Below are 19,846 nucleotides of genomic sequence, written 5' to 3'. Positions count from 1 at the left end.
AAATGAAAGTTTTAGATCTTGTTTTTACCTACGCGTGGATATAAAGAATGTCGAGAGTAGATCTCGTATGTTAAAGATATGGACGAGACTTGGTCCCTACTCTTCGAGCGCGATAAATTCGATACAGTTTTGTAAATCTGAGATAGAATGAGAATTAACCAAGGTTCTAAATAACGTAAGGCGTGACTTGGCGGCAATGTCAAGCCTCAAGCTTTTCCGAGCCTTGGCGAGTCACGTCATTTGTAAGGTGTGACTTAAGGCGGCAATTTTGTATATAATTCACATGTTTATATGTATTTTCTACTATTATTCATTTTTATACACATATATGAGTCAAGGCGGCGTTTTGGTAAAGCTTGGCGGCACATGCAAGCCTTGGAGTCATGGCGCGCCATGACGAGCTTTTTAGAACTTTGGAATTAGCTGACGGCGTCTAAATGAAAGTTGTAGTACTCGTAAATACCAACGCGTGGATATAAATAACGTCAAAAATGGAGTTCGTATGAACGAGTTACAAATTACAATAGCATATTTACGTATTAAAATAAAGTATAAATCATATATACGTACACATATATATACAAATGTATATATCATTAGAAAGGTATCGACGATGCGGTTATTATAAGACTAGTGTTGAGTACTTTCGACATTAGTTTAGTACAAATATCGTTAAATCTATTTAAAATAATATTATGAAGGGGTGTTTAGTCGTTTATATAACTATAAGGTCATTAAGTAATTATGGAGGGTAGTTTTTGTAAATTCAATTACTATAAATAAGAGGCTTGGGCTCTCATATTTCTTGCACCATTCTCTTGATTCAAGAGTCTTTCTCTTCTTATCCTCCGAGCATTTCGGTCCCTCGTGATTCGACTTCTCTTTCTGTAGTTTTAGTATAGTAAGGTGAGCGCTGAAGCGCTGCACGGATCTTTCTTAGAAAGATTCAGCGACGAAGTTCTGCCCCTGCAGAGTCCGACTCCTAGCTAAAACCCCTTGTAAGTAAGTTATGCTTACCTATTTTAATATAGCTTATATTTAAAATTAGATTGTTATTATGAACTTCTAATAAATATTTGAGTTATTATTATGACTTATATAAGTGTCGTTATAATATCTTTTTAACTACTCGCAGTACGAGGAATCTTATTTAAAGGGTCGTATAGGGTTGTTGGGTTTCAGAAGTGCTATATGCCAAAATGGTCCTGCCCTCCGGTGTTTTATGTCTAGCCCCTGTCTGTACATAGTGGTTGGAAAGTATTGTTTAAACGCTTATATAATAATAATAATAATAATAATAATAATAATAATAATAATAATAATAATAATAATAATAAGACTAATAATCAGTCACGGTAAATAATAGACTAAAATTTAGTGGTAATAATACTAGGTTTCGTCGAAGGAAATTATTTTAAAGTAAACGAAGCGCTGTCCGAGTACCGAGTCACCACCTTATCAAGTGAGTGCATAGTTACTTTCATCTTACACATAGATATGAAGTATTTTATATAAATTACGTGCTATGTGTGCATACTATCTGAATACTTGCTGTCTATGCTGGATGAATGATTTTATACATGTTTTAAAATGATTTAAACCGTATGTATTTTATATCTACAACATATGTTGGGTATGACATGGGTAGATGAAATAGTTGGTGTGTAATGAAATAAAATGATGAGAGATAGGTGATGATAGGAAGGTGATGATAATTAGGTGAGGATAGATAGGTGATGATGAATTGGGGATGTAGGATGAAAGATACCATAACCTTGTCCGACAATATGGAGATGTAGTCATCTACCAGAGTATAGATAGCGACCACAGACTATTCTAGACAACCCCGTAGAAACACCAGCAGGCTCATAACCTGTAGGTGATGAATTACGAGTTCAGGCGATGTTGTAACTACGTATTCATGTGATGATACTCTAACCCTTACTATGAATTACGAGTTCAGGCGATGTTGTAACTACGTATTCATGCGATGATACTCCAACCCTTACTAGGCGCGTATTGAGGGGGTAATCCCCGAATCATTACTGATTATGTGATGTAGGCAATGATCCTCAGGAAAAGTCCTTAGGAACGAACATATAAGGAAATGTGATTGTAAAGAGATGAGAGGTAAATACGATATAGGAGATGACCCTTAAGATAATTCTTTAGGGAATATTAAAAGAAGAAAATGGGGATGGGCAATCGGGTTAATTGTTTGACATGTATTATGTGAAGAAACAAATTAACTATATTATTGTGGGTTGAAAACCCTATGTACTCACCAGGTTTCCCAACCTGACCCACTCAAGCTTATTTGTATCACATGTGTCGATATGAAGCTACTTTACACTGAGAGATTAAAGGGATGTAGATCACTAGTGTAAATAAATGTAAGTTCTGTTTATGCTTATGTTTCTGTATTGACGATGACATCCCAAATGTTTTAAAATGAATAAGATACATTTCTTAGGAAATGCTTTGATAACGTATTTATCATGTTTTTCTGGGAACAAATTCCGCAACATTTTTATTAAAAGAAGTACTCTGATTTCTATAAAACATAAACAAAATCGGTCTTTTCTGGCAATGAAAATGGGGATGTCACAATAATCAACAATATAGTTTTAGTCAGAATCAAGTAGATGCAATCAAGCTTCCGACCCAATTAGACTCTGACTCAGTTAGATCTTACTTCATCAACAACTATCAAACAGCCTAAGTCAATAGTCTTTTAAATTAATATTTTTATATTTTACTTATATTAACTAATTAATTATTTTAAACCTAAACTTATATTTTATTTATGTTTGATTTAACTGTTTTGAATTAAAAAACAAGTCTAACATGACGTTTACAAAGATAAGTAAGTCGTATATAAAGACAACAACTATAAAAATATGATTAAAATGTAAACTACTATTAATTGATAAAATAAGTCGAACATGACGTTTAGAATTATTTTAAAACCCAAACGTTAAATGTATTTATGTTTTATTTAACTTTTTGATTTAGAAACCAAGTCAAACATGACTTTTATAATTGATAAATAAGTTCTAAATAAAAGTTTTTGATAAAATGCAAACTATTTTTATTCAATAAAATAGGTCCAACTAACATGCCGTTTACATTTTTTTTAAACCAAACTTTTTGTTTATTTATGTTTCATTTAACCTTTATACTTGAAAAACAAAAAAACAAGTACAACTTGCCATTTACAATGATAAATAAGTCCTAAATAAAAATAATAAACGTAAAATATTGAAGTAGTGAACAATAAATAATTACTGAACTTCTCAACGTATTGTAGTGTGGATCACCATAAGCAATCATTTCTTCAACGATGCAAACGGTGATCATGTTTACCAATTGACGTGTGTCTATATACACATATATATTCCCAAAACAAATATATATTGTGTTCAACTTTTTGGGTAGAGATGGTGAGGTAGCCGTGGTTTCACAATGACAACAAGTGGTTTAGCCAAAACAAGGTCATCATGATTTTCAACAAGATTAACACCCGACTCATTTGGTGGCACCTCCCAGCTGAACCCTTGAACCATTCTAGCCAACATCATTGTAGTTATTGTTGAACCCAACGCCACTCCTGGACAGCCTCGTCTCCCAGTGCTAAACGAAAGCATTCTCAGGTCATTATCTGAAAGAACCACTTGCTTTCCTTCTGCATCAAGATGTCGATCTGGATCAAACCACATTGGATCTGTCCATGCATTTGGATTTCTTCCCAGCCCAGGACGACTAAGCAAGATGTGACTACCCTTGGGTTTGAAGTAACCAGCAACTGTGGTTGATAAGGACATCAAGCACATCCTCTTTTACCTTTCGCACCCCATCTTTCCACATTTGAATCCGTTCATCAATCAACGGATCTTAGTACTTAGGAACTATTTGAATGGCCGTTCCGATAATCTTTTGATGGCCCTCAAAATCAGTCTTACCTCTCAACCACGGGAAGAAATCACTGATGGAAAATGCATAAAGATACTTGAGGATAATGAAAACAGATGCGACATGTTCAGTTTCTTCTTCACCTGCCCCCCCATCTTCCATTCCAGCCCCAAAGAATCTTGTCCCAAAAATCATCATCCTTATCAAATTTTCAAAATAATGTTGGCTCGTGTTTCGAATATTTACTAACCCACCGTCAGTTAGGGTTTCCTTTTTTTCTATTTGAATTTAATTGTAGCTAAGCAAGTGATTGGCTTCATCGTCTCGTGTAGGTTGGAGCCATTTGTGCATTGGTGGGGCGAGTACATCATGGATCATGATTGTTCTCATCTTCTTCCATTGATTCCGATGAGGGTAAAGAATAGTTGTTTTATACCCATCACTTACCAGATAAGTTGATAACGTTTCAGGCCTGGAAGAAAATACTACATCTTGCTTTCGCAGGAACTCGCATGCTAGGTTTGGACTGGAGACTGCAATGACATGGGACGATGGTCCTAGCTTGATGCAAAGTATTGGGGTATTAAACTGGTCCATGAGTTTGTGGATCCATCGGAAAGTTGGCCGATTTAGAAGCATTTGAATGGTGCAACCAATGAATGGTAAAGGAGTTGGCCTAGGTGGTAATCCTGGTTGGTTGCTTGTAGTTTTGTTGATAACATACTTGCGGAAGAAGATGAAGATGATGATGATAGTTGAGATGCTGACCACCTGAATAGTTGTTGATGAAGACAAAGAAGGTTTCATTTGAATGGGAAACAAAATTTGGGTTGACCTTATTATTGGTAAGAAGTTGTACATGAATTGCGATGGTTATAATCTATTCTTGGGTGCAAGTTTTATGTGATATATAGTCCAAATATTTTACCAAATTTGATCAAGATTCAAGAATCATAAAAATACCATAAACAATAAAAACAAAAGTGGGACCTTATCGTCTACATAATAATTTGATGACCCTGCAAACATATGGTCTAACAAAGAACACATCTTCTTTGAAGTCTTAAAAAGAATTGTGCCAAGGGCATGCATGTTTAAAATGATGTTCGTCCAAACCTTGTGTTGTTATTTATGATATTAAAACTGGTTTTGAAAAACTAACTGATAACTGAAAGTTAACAAGTAAAAAATTACTTTTAATAGAAACTAGCTGACATGTTAGTCGTAAAACCTAAAATGATATAAGATGACATATAAAAAATGTTTCTATATTATAAGACAAATATATAATATATTAAATTAAACTAAAATAAATATTAAATACTAGATCGCCGGCTATTTATATTTAATTCAAATATTTTTCACCACATATCATATTTGTAATACTATCACAAATTTTTTGCATTTCATGTCATAACTCCCGAATGTTACTATGCCTAAATCTTGAATTATCCCCTTGTTCTTCGGTAGGTATGTAATTTGAACTGTACGTAATTAGTTTTTAGCTTTCACAATGTGAATCTAACATAATATTTCAATAATTTGATCATTTACAAATTAATATGGTAAAATTTATATGTTAATCAAAGTATATTTAATTTTTAATTTTATAATATTTTAATTATTAATAAATTAGTTTTGTAAAGTTCACAAGTATATATATATATATATATATATATATATATATATATATATATATATATATATATATATATATATATATATATATATATATATATATATATATAGTTCAGATTCACAGTTTAAATAATAATAAGTCATCTTCATATTATGAATCCTGAAAACTGAATTATATTGCAGTTCAGATATACAGCGTGAATAAATTCACTTGTAAACTTTACAAAACTAATATATAATATATATATATATATATATATATATATATATATATATATATATATATATATATATATATATATATATATATATAAACACTAGCCGTTTAACCACGCCAGACGATGAGTGCGAATAAGAGTTAGGATTAGTTTGTAGAGATAATTAGTTTTTTTGCAAAAATAGTTTACGACTTCTAAATAATTAATAATTACCAATAAGAGTCATGTTAGAAAATACCAACACGGTAAAATAAAAATGAAGAGTTAGGATTGTTTATGAATTTATACGAACACATGATTAACTGTGTATTATTAATCGTGCAACACTTTTTTCTACTCCTATTTGATGTATAGATTTTAATGCCTTTGAATTTTTTGTCATGATATTTTTGTATTGGCACGTGATAACCCTTTGGAGAACGTCAAATAAAGTTGGTCATGCAAGAAACCCGATTTTTGAAGATAAATACCTACATTTGAAATTATTTGTCCCTGAGCTTTATTGATTATCATCACGAAACATAATCGAATTGGAATTGTTTCCTCTTTACCTTAGATAAGAACATGCCATCCTTAGATGGATATAAAATTTTTGAGAAATAAACTCATCTAGTTAGTTATGATTTGTCTTTTTCTTTAAAAGATAGTAAATACTCATCCAAAGATCTTGTGAAAGGGAACTACTTGTGTTTTATCTTACTTGTATAATGTTTTCTTAATATTTTAAATTTTATAAACATTACAAAACTCAATCAAAACTAAAAAGGAATAATGGTAACACAATGACTTGCATTTATCAAAACATGGTCCTTTTTTAGTTCGATACTACAACTAAAAATGAATAATGGTAAAAAGAATCAATTTTCTCATGTTTTGTAGTAATGAATTGCAAAAACTCATTTTAAGATCATTTTTTACTACATTTCTCATGTAAAAATTCAAATAAACAATCATAAAAAAGTTTCAAATTGTTTAATTAAAAAGATTTAAATATTTATTACAGTTTTTCGACTCTTGGTTTCTGAATGAAAATTACCTAGATGGTTAAATCATTATATATATATATATATATATATATATATATATATATATATATATATATATATATATATATATACACACAGTGGCGAATCTAGAACAAAAAATCACGTGGTTCCTAAATTAAGTGAGGCCAATAAAAAAATCAACAACACTTTTGGGGTCGGGTCGGGTCGGCTCATGTACCTTAAAAAGAACTGAACCAGTTCAATCGGCTCATGTACCTTGTGTCACCGATTAAAAATTTTAAAAAACCGATTGAAATATAACTGAAAAATGCGTACGGTTTAACGAAAAACTAGTTGATTATTAATCCATTGATAAAGCGGCGAACGGAGAGTGAGAGTCTTTGGCATGTGGGCTTTCATTTTATTAGAAAAACTTATTTATTTATTAATATTTTGAGAATGCCGATTAAGAGTGGTTAACTTTTGTTATCAATCTCATAATTTAAAATAACAAATTGCCCTAATAACTTATATATTTCTCTTTTTAAAATGGTTTTTTAAGAAATTATTTTAAAAAACAAACTAAATGTGGATCCTTTATTTTTTCTAAAGTAGTTCCTAATTTTTCTATTGTATGTATTCTAAATGAAATTGAGAACTTAGGTAGGTCTTAGGACCTACCTAAGCATATGGTGAATACGCCCCTCTATATATATATATATATATATATATATATATATATATATATATATATATATATATATATATATATATATATATATATATATATATATATATATATATATGCAATGTATATATTATATTCGTGATTATTGAATGTAATATAAAATATATTGTTAAAATATGACTTATCTATTTTTGTATTTAGGATTTTAGTTTAAATCATATGTTTATATAAATGAAAAATATATTATATATTTTTTGTTGAATTATTACAAACCTATTTCTTCTATACAAAACCACATCCAATATTTAGAAAATGTTGTTATATGTGTCTATCACAACTACATACTCGTTTAATTACACATCGTGTATCCAACATAACTCTATTTTACTTTCCACGTGTTAAATAATTAATTACGTACAAATTCAAAATATAAAAAATAATATATATTACATTATAAAAATACTTTTTTCTTGAACTATATTTTTATCATATATGATGATAATTTGAAATAAATATTTTTCATTATGCTATAAAAGTTATGTTTTTATTAGAATGTCATTTAAATTTATAAATCACCACAACAGTACAAAACAATCAAAGTCGCAATAAAAAAAATATAACAAAACAAACACTCAAGAAACAGAGGTGCAACCAAAGATATTTGTTTAAATAGAGTTAAATTATTTATTTAATTCTTTAGCATTCACCTACTGCTTGAAAGCTGCAAAATAAATAATCATTTGATTGAGTTCACACAAAGACAGTTACACACAAATAAAAAGTCTTCAGTTGTTCATAAAAGACCCCAACACCTTGGCATACCTAATACAATAATTCTCTTACAGCTTTTCATTAAAAGACCAAAATTATGAGAAACAATAAAAGATTGATAGATTCTATATTATGAGAGTAATCAATGACAAGAAACGACAATGATTGTAAATGTGTCGAATGTATTAATCATAAAAATAGAACAGTTCTTGGAGACGGAACTATTCTGTAATTGCTTCAAAAGTCGTAACCCTAGAAGTTACATGCACGCTATTTATAGACTAAATGATACATCAATTCCGAACATGGACATGCCTATTTCAAAATCAGAATTAAACAATAAATCCGAAACTAAAAATTTGACACAACACTTAATTAGACTTAACAATCTCCCCCTTTGTGTCAAATCAGAAAGAGGTCTTCTTTATCGTCTTTGCGCGTCAAAAATATTAGGCATAATCTTCAGAAGAGAAGCTAGGACAGATAAATACCAACGAATCATATCCGAAACGCATTTTACATTAGCAGCAGAATTGGATTTGTTGGCTTTAGTCGAAGATAAAATTGTTTTCAAAGCATTTGTGGAGTATAAGTGTTTGTCCCTTAGAAAGAACATGCAGTTCTGAATCACTTCACATTCCTTCCTTTTGTAAACTATGCCCCGATGCTTCTTCTTGATAAGTCCTCCCTTCAGATTTTGGATGTATTCAGGTTGATCATACGGCTTCAGTATTGGCCTTTTCTTCAGAACAGAAGCAATCTCGACATCCATTAGTTGGGTGTGGGCGGGACCCGTATCTCATAGAGTGTGGGCGAGGCTCGGTATTCGTGATGATTAGTAGCTGAGTATGGGCAGGGCCCGTATCTTAGCCTTGTTTATGATTAGTAGCTAAGTGTGGGCAGTGCCCATATCTTAGTATTATCTGAGTATGAATATGAATTGGTAGATTATGGTTATAATTTTTGTCTGCGTGATACTGGTATGTATGTTTAGTTAGCGGAGTGTGGGCGGGGGGCCGTATCTCCCGGATAGCAGAGCGTGGGTGAGGCCCGTACCTCCTAGCCAGCTGAGTGTGGGCGAGGCCCGTATCTCCTAGTTACCTGAGTATGGGTGAGGCCCGTATCTCTGAGATAGCTGAGGGTGGGCGAGGCCCGTATCTCATAGTTAGTCGAGTGTAGGCAGGGGCCCGTATCTCCTAGCTGCATGTTCTATGGTATGTGTATGGTATGTGGTAGTTTGGGGAGACTCACTAAGCTTCGTGTTTACAGTTTTCAGTTTTGGTTTCAGGTACTTCCGATAGCTAAGGGAAGAGCTCGGGATGACTACAGTGCACACACCATTTGTTTAGCATGGGATGTTTATACTTTGATATGTTTGACAGATATTTATGATATTTTGAGATACACGACTTATGTTTTTATGAGATGATTGGATTACTATGGTTTTATTATAAATAAAAACGAAATTTTTGGACTGTATTTTTGGGATGTTACAAGTTGGTAGCAGAGCCTTGGTTTGAGGGATTCGGGCACATCCTCGGGTGTGTCTGAGCTCAAACTGAGGACTTGGTATAAAATTTTTAAAAGAAAACCATTTTTTTCTTTTTACAAAAAAGTATTTTGAAAAGAGAAAAAGGATCTGGTGCATGCAATCAGCCGCGCTCAATTAAGTACTCGCACATTACCTATACAAGTTTATTTTATGACATGGTTATGAGAACTGCATGCTAGATTAGGCTAAGGATCTAGGAATGATGCCTTGTATGCCCGTTATATGTGTATGAGAACTGCATGCTAGTTTAGGGCTAAGGATCTAGGAAGGATGCCTTATATGCCTGCTGTATGAGCTTGTTGAATTGTATGCTAGTACTGATTAGTCAGTAATATGATGGCCTGAGTAGGATATGTTTGATTATGTTTACTCAATGCCCGAATGTTGCTTGCTTTGTGCTTTTAGGAGTTCAAGTTATCTCTAACTAACTAGTAAACGAAGACGTTAAGTTACATATTGCGAGGACAAAATAATTTCAGAAGGTTAGGTTTAGCCTTATTTCGCAGCTCTTGTTTGAGTCCAACCGTTGTACGGTAGGACCTCTCATTCGAAGAATTATCTGGTCTTAATGATATGTAATGGTATTCGCGAGCTAGTTAGGGGCGATAACAGAGACTTCTTATGCAGCTGATGGTGGAGAGTGGGTCGGAAATTACCCTAGGGCAAGCCTTTGATGAGATTAGTGAAGGGTTTTAAGCATTCTAACACTCCTATGGTGTACATGCAACCCTAGATTCTTTGGATCTATGTTTTCTCTAATATACATGCAAACTTTCAATATTCCAAAGAATCATCCTAACTAGCATACAATGGAGTATCTATACTACAAAATTCTAGTTAGATGACATACCTTTTGTTGTAGTTGGAAGCCTTGGACCTTTAAGAACTTAGTGCCCCAAGTTTTGCACCTCAAATGGAATCACACAACACCACCAGCAATGAAGGAACTTGAAAGGAGGTTACTTGAACTCATAAAATCTGCTTTCCCTCTTGTTAGCTTCCTTAGGTTCGATTTCATGAGCTAGCGGGGTTCTTATATAGTGTGGCTTAATTAGGGTTACACCATGCAAACCCTAATGTGCATGACCTTCCATATTCCTCATGCTCCATGGGTTTAAACCTCCATGGATTATCCATGGGTCACCACATGGGTTTAGCCCAACATAAAGAACTATGGATCATAAGCCCACATTATAAGAATGAATGATTTATGTTGAAGATTAAGTGTTGTGTCATTAGGCCTATTCTTTTGAAGTCCATTTTGTATAAACGAGTTGGGCCTGTCCACTCATATTTACTGCTAGGGTTATAGTATATAAGGTGCATGCATGCTACGTATTTTAGTTAACTCTTAGAATTATCTTTATAACCCTACTTTACGCCTCTACATAAGCTATTCTTCATCGAGTTCTTCTGAGGCGTGATTATTAATCATTCAGTACCTGTTTGATCATATTGTGTTCTTGTTTTCCTGCTTTAATCTGTTCGATCGTAAAGGATTTATTTCTATCAATTGGTATCAGAGCAGGAGACTGTGTACTTAATACGCATATCTTCTATTTGAAGAAATTATTAGGGTTTCCGCAAATATTGGATCTGTTAAGAGCCGTCACTGATCTATTGACATAACTCTTTGATCTCGATATTAACCTAATAAGTGTTTACAGTCTAATTAATTGCAGGTATTAAAAGATTTTTCACCATGCAGAACGACGATTCAAACATCAACTCCTTGAATATCTCAAGCAGCATCAAATCAACAACCAGAATCCCGATTCTTTTTCCTCAAGAATATGAAGTCTGGGCAATGCACTTTGAAGATTATGTTGTAGGGTCAGAAGATAATGGTTATCTTATTTGGGAAGCAATCACTCTAAGTCCGTTCGTTCACACAGAAACCAAAAGAACGATCAAAACCCAGAAGAATACAACCAACTGCGTCTTGACGTGAAGGACGTGCCTCAAGATGAAAAAGAAAAACTCTTAAGCAACATTAAAGCAATGAGGATCATCAGATTCGCTTTGCAAGCAGATAGCTTTCGTCTCGTAAGTTCATGTGACACAGCGAAGGCCATATGGGATAGGTTGAGAGAGCTCTATTCCACAGACACAAATCTAGAGCACTCGACTCAAACACTCTTGTTATCCGAGTTTGGCGAGTTCGTTCAAAAGCCTGAAGAAAATTTGAGTGTCACTTTCAATCGATATAATCATATTCTCAGTAAGATGACGAAGCACGGGATTGGACGTGAGGTGATTGAGCAAAAGGTCACGTTCATGAACGGTTTAAGATCAGAATGGAAGGCAGTGGTGTCAACTGTTAAAGCACACGAACAGTTCAAGAACTATAGTCTTGCGAGACTTGTAGGTATTCTGAAGGCGCGAGAGAGTGAAGTAATGAAAGAAGCAAAGGTGGTGTCTGGGATGGGATCTTTAGCCTTGGTTGCGAAAGACAAGACCATTGCTGATGACAGATCTGATTCAGATCATTCTGAGGTCGAGCTCTTAAACGAAGATTTCGCTTTGATGGTGTCTAACCTTAAACGATTTGCTAGGAAGAAGTTTCCCTCAAGCAAAAATAGGAACTGGAAGGGAAGCTATAGCTCAGAGAAAGTGAAAGAGGAGAACAAAAGTGGTTCTCAGAAAGAGGAAGAAAAGAAGGAGAAAAAGGTTGTTGGTGACTCCGGATACGATTGCAATTATTGTCATGGTAAAAACCATCTTGCAAAGGAGTGCATGTTGCGAAGGAAGAATGAGAAGAATGAAGGAGAGGATGAGGAGGCCTATCACACGCGAAAGCTGGAATAAATTAGGAAGAAGAAATCTAATAACCATTCTATGCCTGCTTTTGTTGTACAGGAAAACTTGGCTCAAGGTGAGTTCGGAGGGGTGGAAGTCTGGTTGACAGTCTCGGAGGATGAAGAAGTACGCAAGCCCACACATGGAAGGGCGTTTGTTGCGAAAGAACAGGATTCGCAGTACTCGGGAAGATGCTTGATGGTGACTGAAGGAGGATCACAGGAGAATGCAAGTGGGAGTGGAAGGAGCGAAGATAGCTGTTTCACGGCTAGGCCTGTTTCAGAACAGATCAACGAATGCGAACAGTTGATCAATAAGGGCAACATCCAAGAGTGAGGAGAGGCGTATGTGGATCCAGAAGGTTGAGTCAGATTTGTCTAAGTCTAGGGATGAATCTATTTATTTGCAGAGAGATAATTTAATGCTTTTAAAACAACAAAACATTTTTTGTTTAATTGCAAAAAGGCTTTACTTTAATATTACTCAACTGCACCTTGATTGTGAAATCGGTAAGAAAATCCATAAAATGATTTGCCATTTCTAGAATTAAAGGAAGACGAAATAGACGCAGACTGTTACAATTGCGAATCTATTGTCTCGTCTGAAGAAACTTCTGATGCATACAAAGTCGGTCTTGAACGTATTGAAAATTACATTAAGTACAAGGACCACAAAAACATGTTGAAACAACTTTTGGATGAAAATGATAAAAAGCAGATCAAAACAGATACCATGCAAAAATTTGATTCATTGAATGCCAATTTGAGTTCAGAAAATAAACTAAATGTTGAAAGCTCTTCTGAATCCGATGAGGATAGTGATATGAGTGACAGTTCTGTAGAGGATGTGGTTGACTGCTCAGAGTTTGTTAAAATTGAATCTCAACCTGCGAAAGCTCTTATTTCTGAAAATTCTGTTGAGTTCGCAAGAGTTGTTCAAAACAAACCTGAAATTTTGAAAGTAAAAGAAACTGTTTTTCCAAAAGTTCAAACAATGCCCAATCAAGTTTTTAAAGTCAATGGGATAACCGAAAATCAAACCGTCGAGCTGAAGACCATTGTCGACGAAGACAACAAACACGGATGTGATGAACATTTCTGGTCAGTTCCCATAGATAATGTTGACGAAACCGTTGTTCTATCTGAAAGAACTTCGTGGAAAGTCAAAGGGAGATGCGTGGCTGAACCCTTAAATAATCGCTCAGCATTTGCAGAAGGTAGCCCAAGTGGTACCAAAAAGGTTCACAGCGAACCTAACCCCGTGAATAGCGAACCTGAAGTGAGAAAAGCGAATCTAAAGGTGAACATCCACAAGTCATCAAAGCAACTTGCTGATCAAAAGCGACAAAGGAATGATAGATATAGAAGAAATCTCAATGAAAGGAAACAATTTTGGCAATCCCAAAATTCAGATTATGTTCGCCACGAAAGGAGAATGAACCACAAAGCGAAAGCTCCTTCGCAAGTGAACTCCAATCAGTGTTCGCATTGTTGTTCTCATAGTCCAAGGGACTCTCAGCAAAAAGGAACTCCAAAACCCTTGTTCACAAAGCAACAAAAGGAAAGACCAAAGCCTTATCACTCTCAATCCACGAAGTCTACGACTCATAACGTCAAAGGCAAGGAAAAGCTTTCTTCAGAGCTGAAAGCTCCAGCTAAGAAACCAAATGCTAACCCTAAGGAAGCTGAAAAGGAGCCCATCAAGAATCAAGCTGATAACAAGAATAAAACTTCTGATTCTAAAGAAACTAACTCAAAAGTTAACAAAATCAAAGTTTTCACCATCAAACGAAAAGATGAAACCACTCTTATAAAACGAACATATATGATTGATCTTGATATTACTTTTCCTAGTTCTGTGAAAGGCTCATAAGGACCCAATAAACTTTGGGTTCCTAAATATGCTTAACTTTTTCATGACGAACAGTTCAACACTGAATGGTACATCGATAGTGGCTGTTCACGTCACATGACAGGAAGAAAGGAGGAACTGCGAGAGTTCAGAGCTCTCAAGGATGGTGGCAACGTAAAATACGGGAGTAATTCTTTTGGAAAAATAAAAGGCTATGGCATGATAACGAATGGGGAATTCTCTATTCGTAAAGTGGCTTATGTTGAAGGCTTGCAGCACAACCTAATCAGTGTCTCGCAGTTGGTTGTTGGAACAAGATTAAAAGTGTCATTTGATGACGAAGGATCAGAAATCGTTGAAAAGAAATCCAAGACTGTTCTTTTGAAATCACAACAAAAGGGTGAAATGTATCCACTGAATCTAAACCCAATACGAGGAAAGTCTGTCATTTGCCTACTTGAAAAAGCTCACTCAGACGAAATCTGGTTATGGCATATGCGTCTTTCGCACTTAAACTTTAAAGACATCAACAAGATCGTTCTTGGTGATCATGTGCGATGACTTCCTCTATTGAAATTCGACAAGGATCATCTGTGTGCAGCCTGTGAGATGGGAAAGCAAAGTAGAAAAATTCATCCTACTATTGTGAACACGAAATTCATTGAACCTTTGGAACTTCTACACATTGACCTTTGCGGGCCTTCTGCTATTGAAAGCATTGGTGGTAGTAAGTATATTTTAGTAATTGTAGATGATTTTTCACGTTTCACTTGGGTGTTCTTTCTTAAGCAGAAATCTGATGCAACGCCAAATCTCAAGGACTTTATCAAGAAAATCGAGCTTCAACTGTGAAAGCTGGTTCGCAACGTTTGCAGCGACAACGGGCTAGAATTCAAAAACCAAGTGTTTGAAGAATTTCTTGCTGAAAAGGGAGTCACACACAACTTTTCTACTCCTTACACTCCACAACAGAATGGCGTAGTTGAAAGACGAAACCGTTCCTTATGTGAAGTTGCACGAACCATGCTAACGTTCACATGTCTGCCACTCTACTTCTGGGCTAATGCGATAGCTACCGCTTGCTTTACCCAAAATCGATCCATCCTAAACAAGCAATTCTCAATAACTCCTTATGAAATCATAAATAATCGCAAACCTAACGTTAAGTTCTTCCATGTTTTTGGCTCCAGGTGTTTCATCTTCAATTCCAGAGAACAACGGAACAAGTTCGATGTGAAAGCTGATGAAGGTATATTCTTAGGATATTCACTAACATCCAAGGCATATAGGGTTCTCATCAAACGCACAAAGAAGATAGAAGAGACCTACTATGTCACGTTTGACAACAATTATCTAAAGGGAATTCAGTCAAACGGAAGTCAGATCAAGGAAATCTTTCCTAAACCTTGTCCAGCAGTAATTCCTATGTCCCACCTTTATAAAGAGTTCATGTTACTCTTTGATGAACCTGAGAAAGATATCACATCTGAACCTAAGGCAGCGGATAATAAAGTCGACGAACTTAAGAAGATTATTGATGATGCTGCGAAAGACATGCCTCAACAGCCGTCCACTGCAAAAGAAACTCAAGACACACGCACTACTTTCCAGGGAGAGAATTCTGGGTCTAACACACAATTCCAGGGGGAGGATGCTACTCCTCTAACCACAAATGCTTCTTTGCAGGGGGAGGGTTTCGCATCACCCATTTCTACTAAGCCTCCTTCTGATGGTGATTGTTCCCCACCAACTATGACCCACGAGCCTCCATTCGCAGGAGATGATTCAATTCCTGAGGTCAACGAGTTCGCATCATTCGAGAGGGAGAATAAAGAAGCGAATGATGACTCAGACACTCAATCAGTTCTATCTAAATTCGAGGAAGTAAACTCTGAGCTAAATCCATCCTTAGATCCAAATTATCCTCCTATGACCAAATGGACAAGAGATCACCCAAAAGCTCAAGTTATTGGTGAATCCTCTGCAGGTGTCCTTACCCGTTCTCAACTGAAAGCAAAGAAAACTGCATTGTTCTCCAAAGTTGAATTTTGTATGTTTAATTCGTTCGTGTCCAAGATTGAACCCAAAACAATCAACACTGCTCTCGATCATTCTGACTGGGTGCAAGCGATGCAAGATGAACTCATTGAGTTTAAACGAAACAAAGTTTGGAGACTGATTCCAACTCCCCCAAATGCATCGGTTGTTGGTTTAAAATGGGTCTTTCAGAATAAAATGGATAAAGAAGGTAATGTGATCAGGAACAAAGCTAGGATTGTGGTCAAAGGTTACTGCCAGGAAGAAGGAATTGACTACGAAGAGACCTTCACACCCGTTGCAAGGTTGGAATCCGTTCGCATCTTCTTGGCATATGCAGCACACAAACATTTTGAAGTCTTTCAAATGGATGAGAAGTGTGCATTCTTAAATGGCGAACTAGAAGAGACCGTCTATGTGGAGCAACCACCTGGTTTTGTAAACGAAAAGTATCCCAACCACTGTTATATTCTTGACAAAGCAGTTACGGTCGAAAGCAAGCTCCAAGAGCCTGGTATGAAACACTAACTCATTTTCTTAAAATGTCCAAATTCAAGCAAGGTTCGGTTGACCCAAACTTCTCTCGCAAGAAAGAGTGTGACCACTTGATGATCGTACAAATTTATGTTGATGACATCATCTTCGGATCTACTAATCCCAACCTAACAGCTGAGTTCCGAAAGCTAATGGAAACTAAGTTTGAGATGAGCTCAATGGGTCCAATTAACTTTTTTCTTGGATTAAACATTAGACAGGGACTGGAAGGAATTTTCATCAATTAGGAGGCTTACGCGAAGACCCTACTTGCTAAGTTTGGAATGTTGGGAGACTCAAAGACGAAGGTTCCAATGGCATTCAGAACAAAACTAACTCCTTCGCTGGATAAACCAGCTGCTGATATGACCCTTTATCGTCAGATGATAGGTTCACTCATGTATCTAACAGCTAGTAGACCAGTTATTATGTTTTCCGTTTGTTACTGTGCTAGGTTCCAAGCCAACCCACGCGAACCTCATATGGTGGCTGTCAAGAATATCTTCCGGTATCTAAAACGAATGTCATCTCTTGGAATATGGTATCCTGCGAACTTAGGTTTCTTCGTACAAGAATTTTCAGGCGCTGACCTAGGCGGTTGCGGTTTGGATAGAAAAAGCACAACTGGTGGATGCCAATTTCTCGATGGCAAGCTGGTGAGTTGGCAATCAAAGAAACAAACATGCATTTCGTTGTCAACAGCTGAGGCTGAATACATAGCTGCAGCTTCGTGCACATCAAAAGTCATTTGGATTCAAAGCTAACTTCGCGATTATGGCTTAAGTATGAAAAGAATTCCGCTCTATTGTGACTCTGAAAGTTCCATTCGCATTTGTCACACCCCAGTGCAACACTCAAAGACAAAACACATAGCACTGAGGTATCACTTTATCAAGGATCATGTGGAAGATGGCAATGTCGAGATTCATTTCATAAGATCCGCTGATCAATTGGCTGACATATTTACCAAGGCCCTACCTGAAGCAACATTTAATAGAATCCTTCAAGGGCTAGGAATGATGGAAGCTGATTCTGTACCAAAACCACTTTCGCACTCATAAAATCTTCACTGTGAATCGGTGCGAACGTTCGCAGGCTTTCACAGTCAACTGTTCATTCACAGTCTGTTTTATGGATGCGAATCGATGCAAATGTTCGTAGTAGTTCGCAGGGCACTGTTCATCCGTGGTTTGGTTTTTCAAATATCCTTTTGTACATTTTATATATCATTGCTTATTTTTATTTTCAATTTGTATATATATATATATATATATATATATATATATATATATATATATATATATATATATATATATATATATTTAATTTTTTTCATTTTCAAAAATCTCCAAAACCAAAAATAATTTATTTGTTTTATTTTATTGTTTTTAAGAAAAATCAAAATCACAAAAAATATTTTTACTTTATGTCTATTTTTATTTCTTTTCTTTTTACAAAACATCAAAAATTTCAAAAATATAGATTCACACCAAGATCATAGATGAAGCTGTTCGCACCATTTATAAACTTGTGTGATGGGGCAGGTATAAATCTCGTTACTTATGTATTAGCTAAGTGTCCCTAGAAGCATGCTACTGCATGTTGTCCCAAGCCTTAACGACTCAACTGTGAAGCCTTAATGAGTTGATACCACCAATCAATTCTTCCAAATCAGGCTGCGAATTCACGTTAGTCATGAGCTACCTTACTCTTCTCACATTGAGTTAAGAGTTGTCTGCATGGTCACTTTCGCATTGCAGAGGTACTTTCACTTTCTTGTAACCACCTACTTTTTTCTCCATCACTTTCGCATCCATACATGTAACCCTTGAGACTCTCAGAAATTACCACTAAGGTTTATGGTTACACAAACATCGGTGTTAATGATCTTAGTTTCGTTCTACCACGAACTGAGTGAAAGCCAAAATTCAATACCTTATATGAATTGACGGTGAACAATAAAACGATCTAGTATTTTCACCCAAGAATTAACGAAAGTCCACGTTCGTGGTCAGTACCATGAAATCTCTTTTCTTTTGTGAGATCCTAATGAAGTGTTCTAGTCCCAAGAGATTTCTTCCAATGGATCCAGTTTATTTTTTTTTTGAGATTTCAATATTTTTTTTCAAGTCACTCAAATATGTTCCAAAACTACTCGTTCAACTGACTACACTGGTCACACGAGTACCTTCTCCAACTTTCGTACTTATTTCAAGTTCGTAGTTTGGATGAAGGATGAACCTCCCTTATAAGCCTTATTAAAAGAAGCCTTTCAGTGTTTCTCATCAAACATTTGATCGTATCCAACAGGAAACCACACAGACACTTCTTAGTCTCTCTTGAGTATGAAGGAAGAGATCTTTGCCTGGGATCCATAGATTTATGTCTCTAGTTAGACATCACAACATCCCCCAAATAAACTTTGTTTTATTTCTTTTGCTTTGACACTCTTGCACAAAGATCTTAATGATTTTCCAAAAGTCTAGTTCGTGGTTACTAATAACTTTCAGGTTCGCAGTCGTATTTAACATGCTTTCTTTACTGCAAAAGGAGATGAGCTGACGCGGCAAGTTTTTGAAGATAAGAATTCAAATGGGCGCGTGAAAAGTTGAACGGACAGCTACCTATACGCCGCGTGACGCATGCTTCTGACTCATCACAGCTGTCAAATGAAATCGTATATAAGGGTTTTGACGGTTCAGTTTTCAAGACACTCTCTCTCCGGATTTTCCTCACCAAATGAAATCGTATATAAGGGTTTTGACGGTTCCATATCTCTTTACCACTTTCAAACTCTCTACACGATTTCCGGCGATCAAAAGCTCTCCACTGTTCATCGTCTTCTTCAAGCTTCATCAAT

General features: G+C 35.5%; 1 pseudogene; it reads right to left on the bottom strand.

Moving 5' to 3' along the window:
* Positions 1–3,730: 3,730 nt before the first annotated feature.
* On the bottom strand, positions 3,731–4,768 carry LOC145163074 (isoleucine N-monooxygenase 1 pseudogene; annotated as a pseudogene).
* Positions 4,769–19,846: the final 15,078 nt, after the last annotated feature.

The sequence above is a fragment of the Lactuca virosa genome, chromosome 3 (assembly GCF_052849685.1).
Source record: "Lactuca virosa cultivar CGN04683 chromosome 3, Lactuca_virosa_CGN04683_v6, whole genome shotgun sequence".
NCBI lineage: Eukaryota > Viridiplantae > Streptophyta > Magnoliopsida > Asterales > Asteraceae > Lactuca > Lactuca virosa.
The sequence above is the reverse complement of the archived record's forward strand: the minus strand, read 5'-3'. Positions and strand labels throughout refer to the sequence as shown.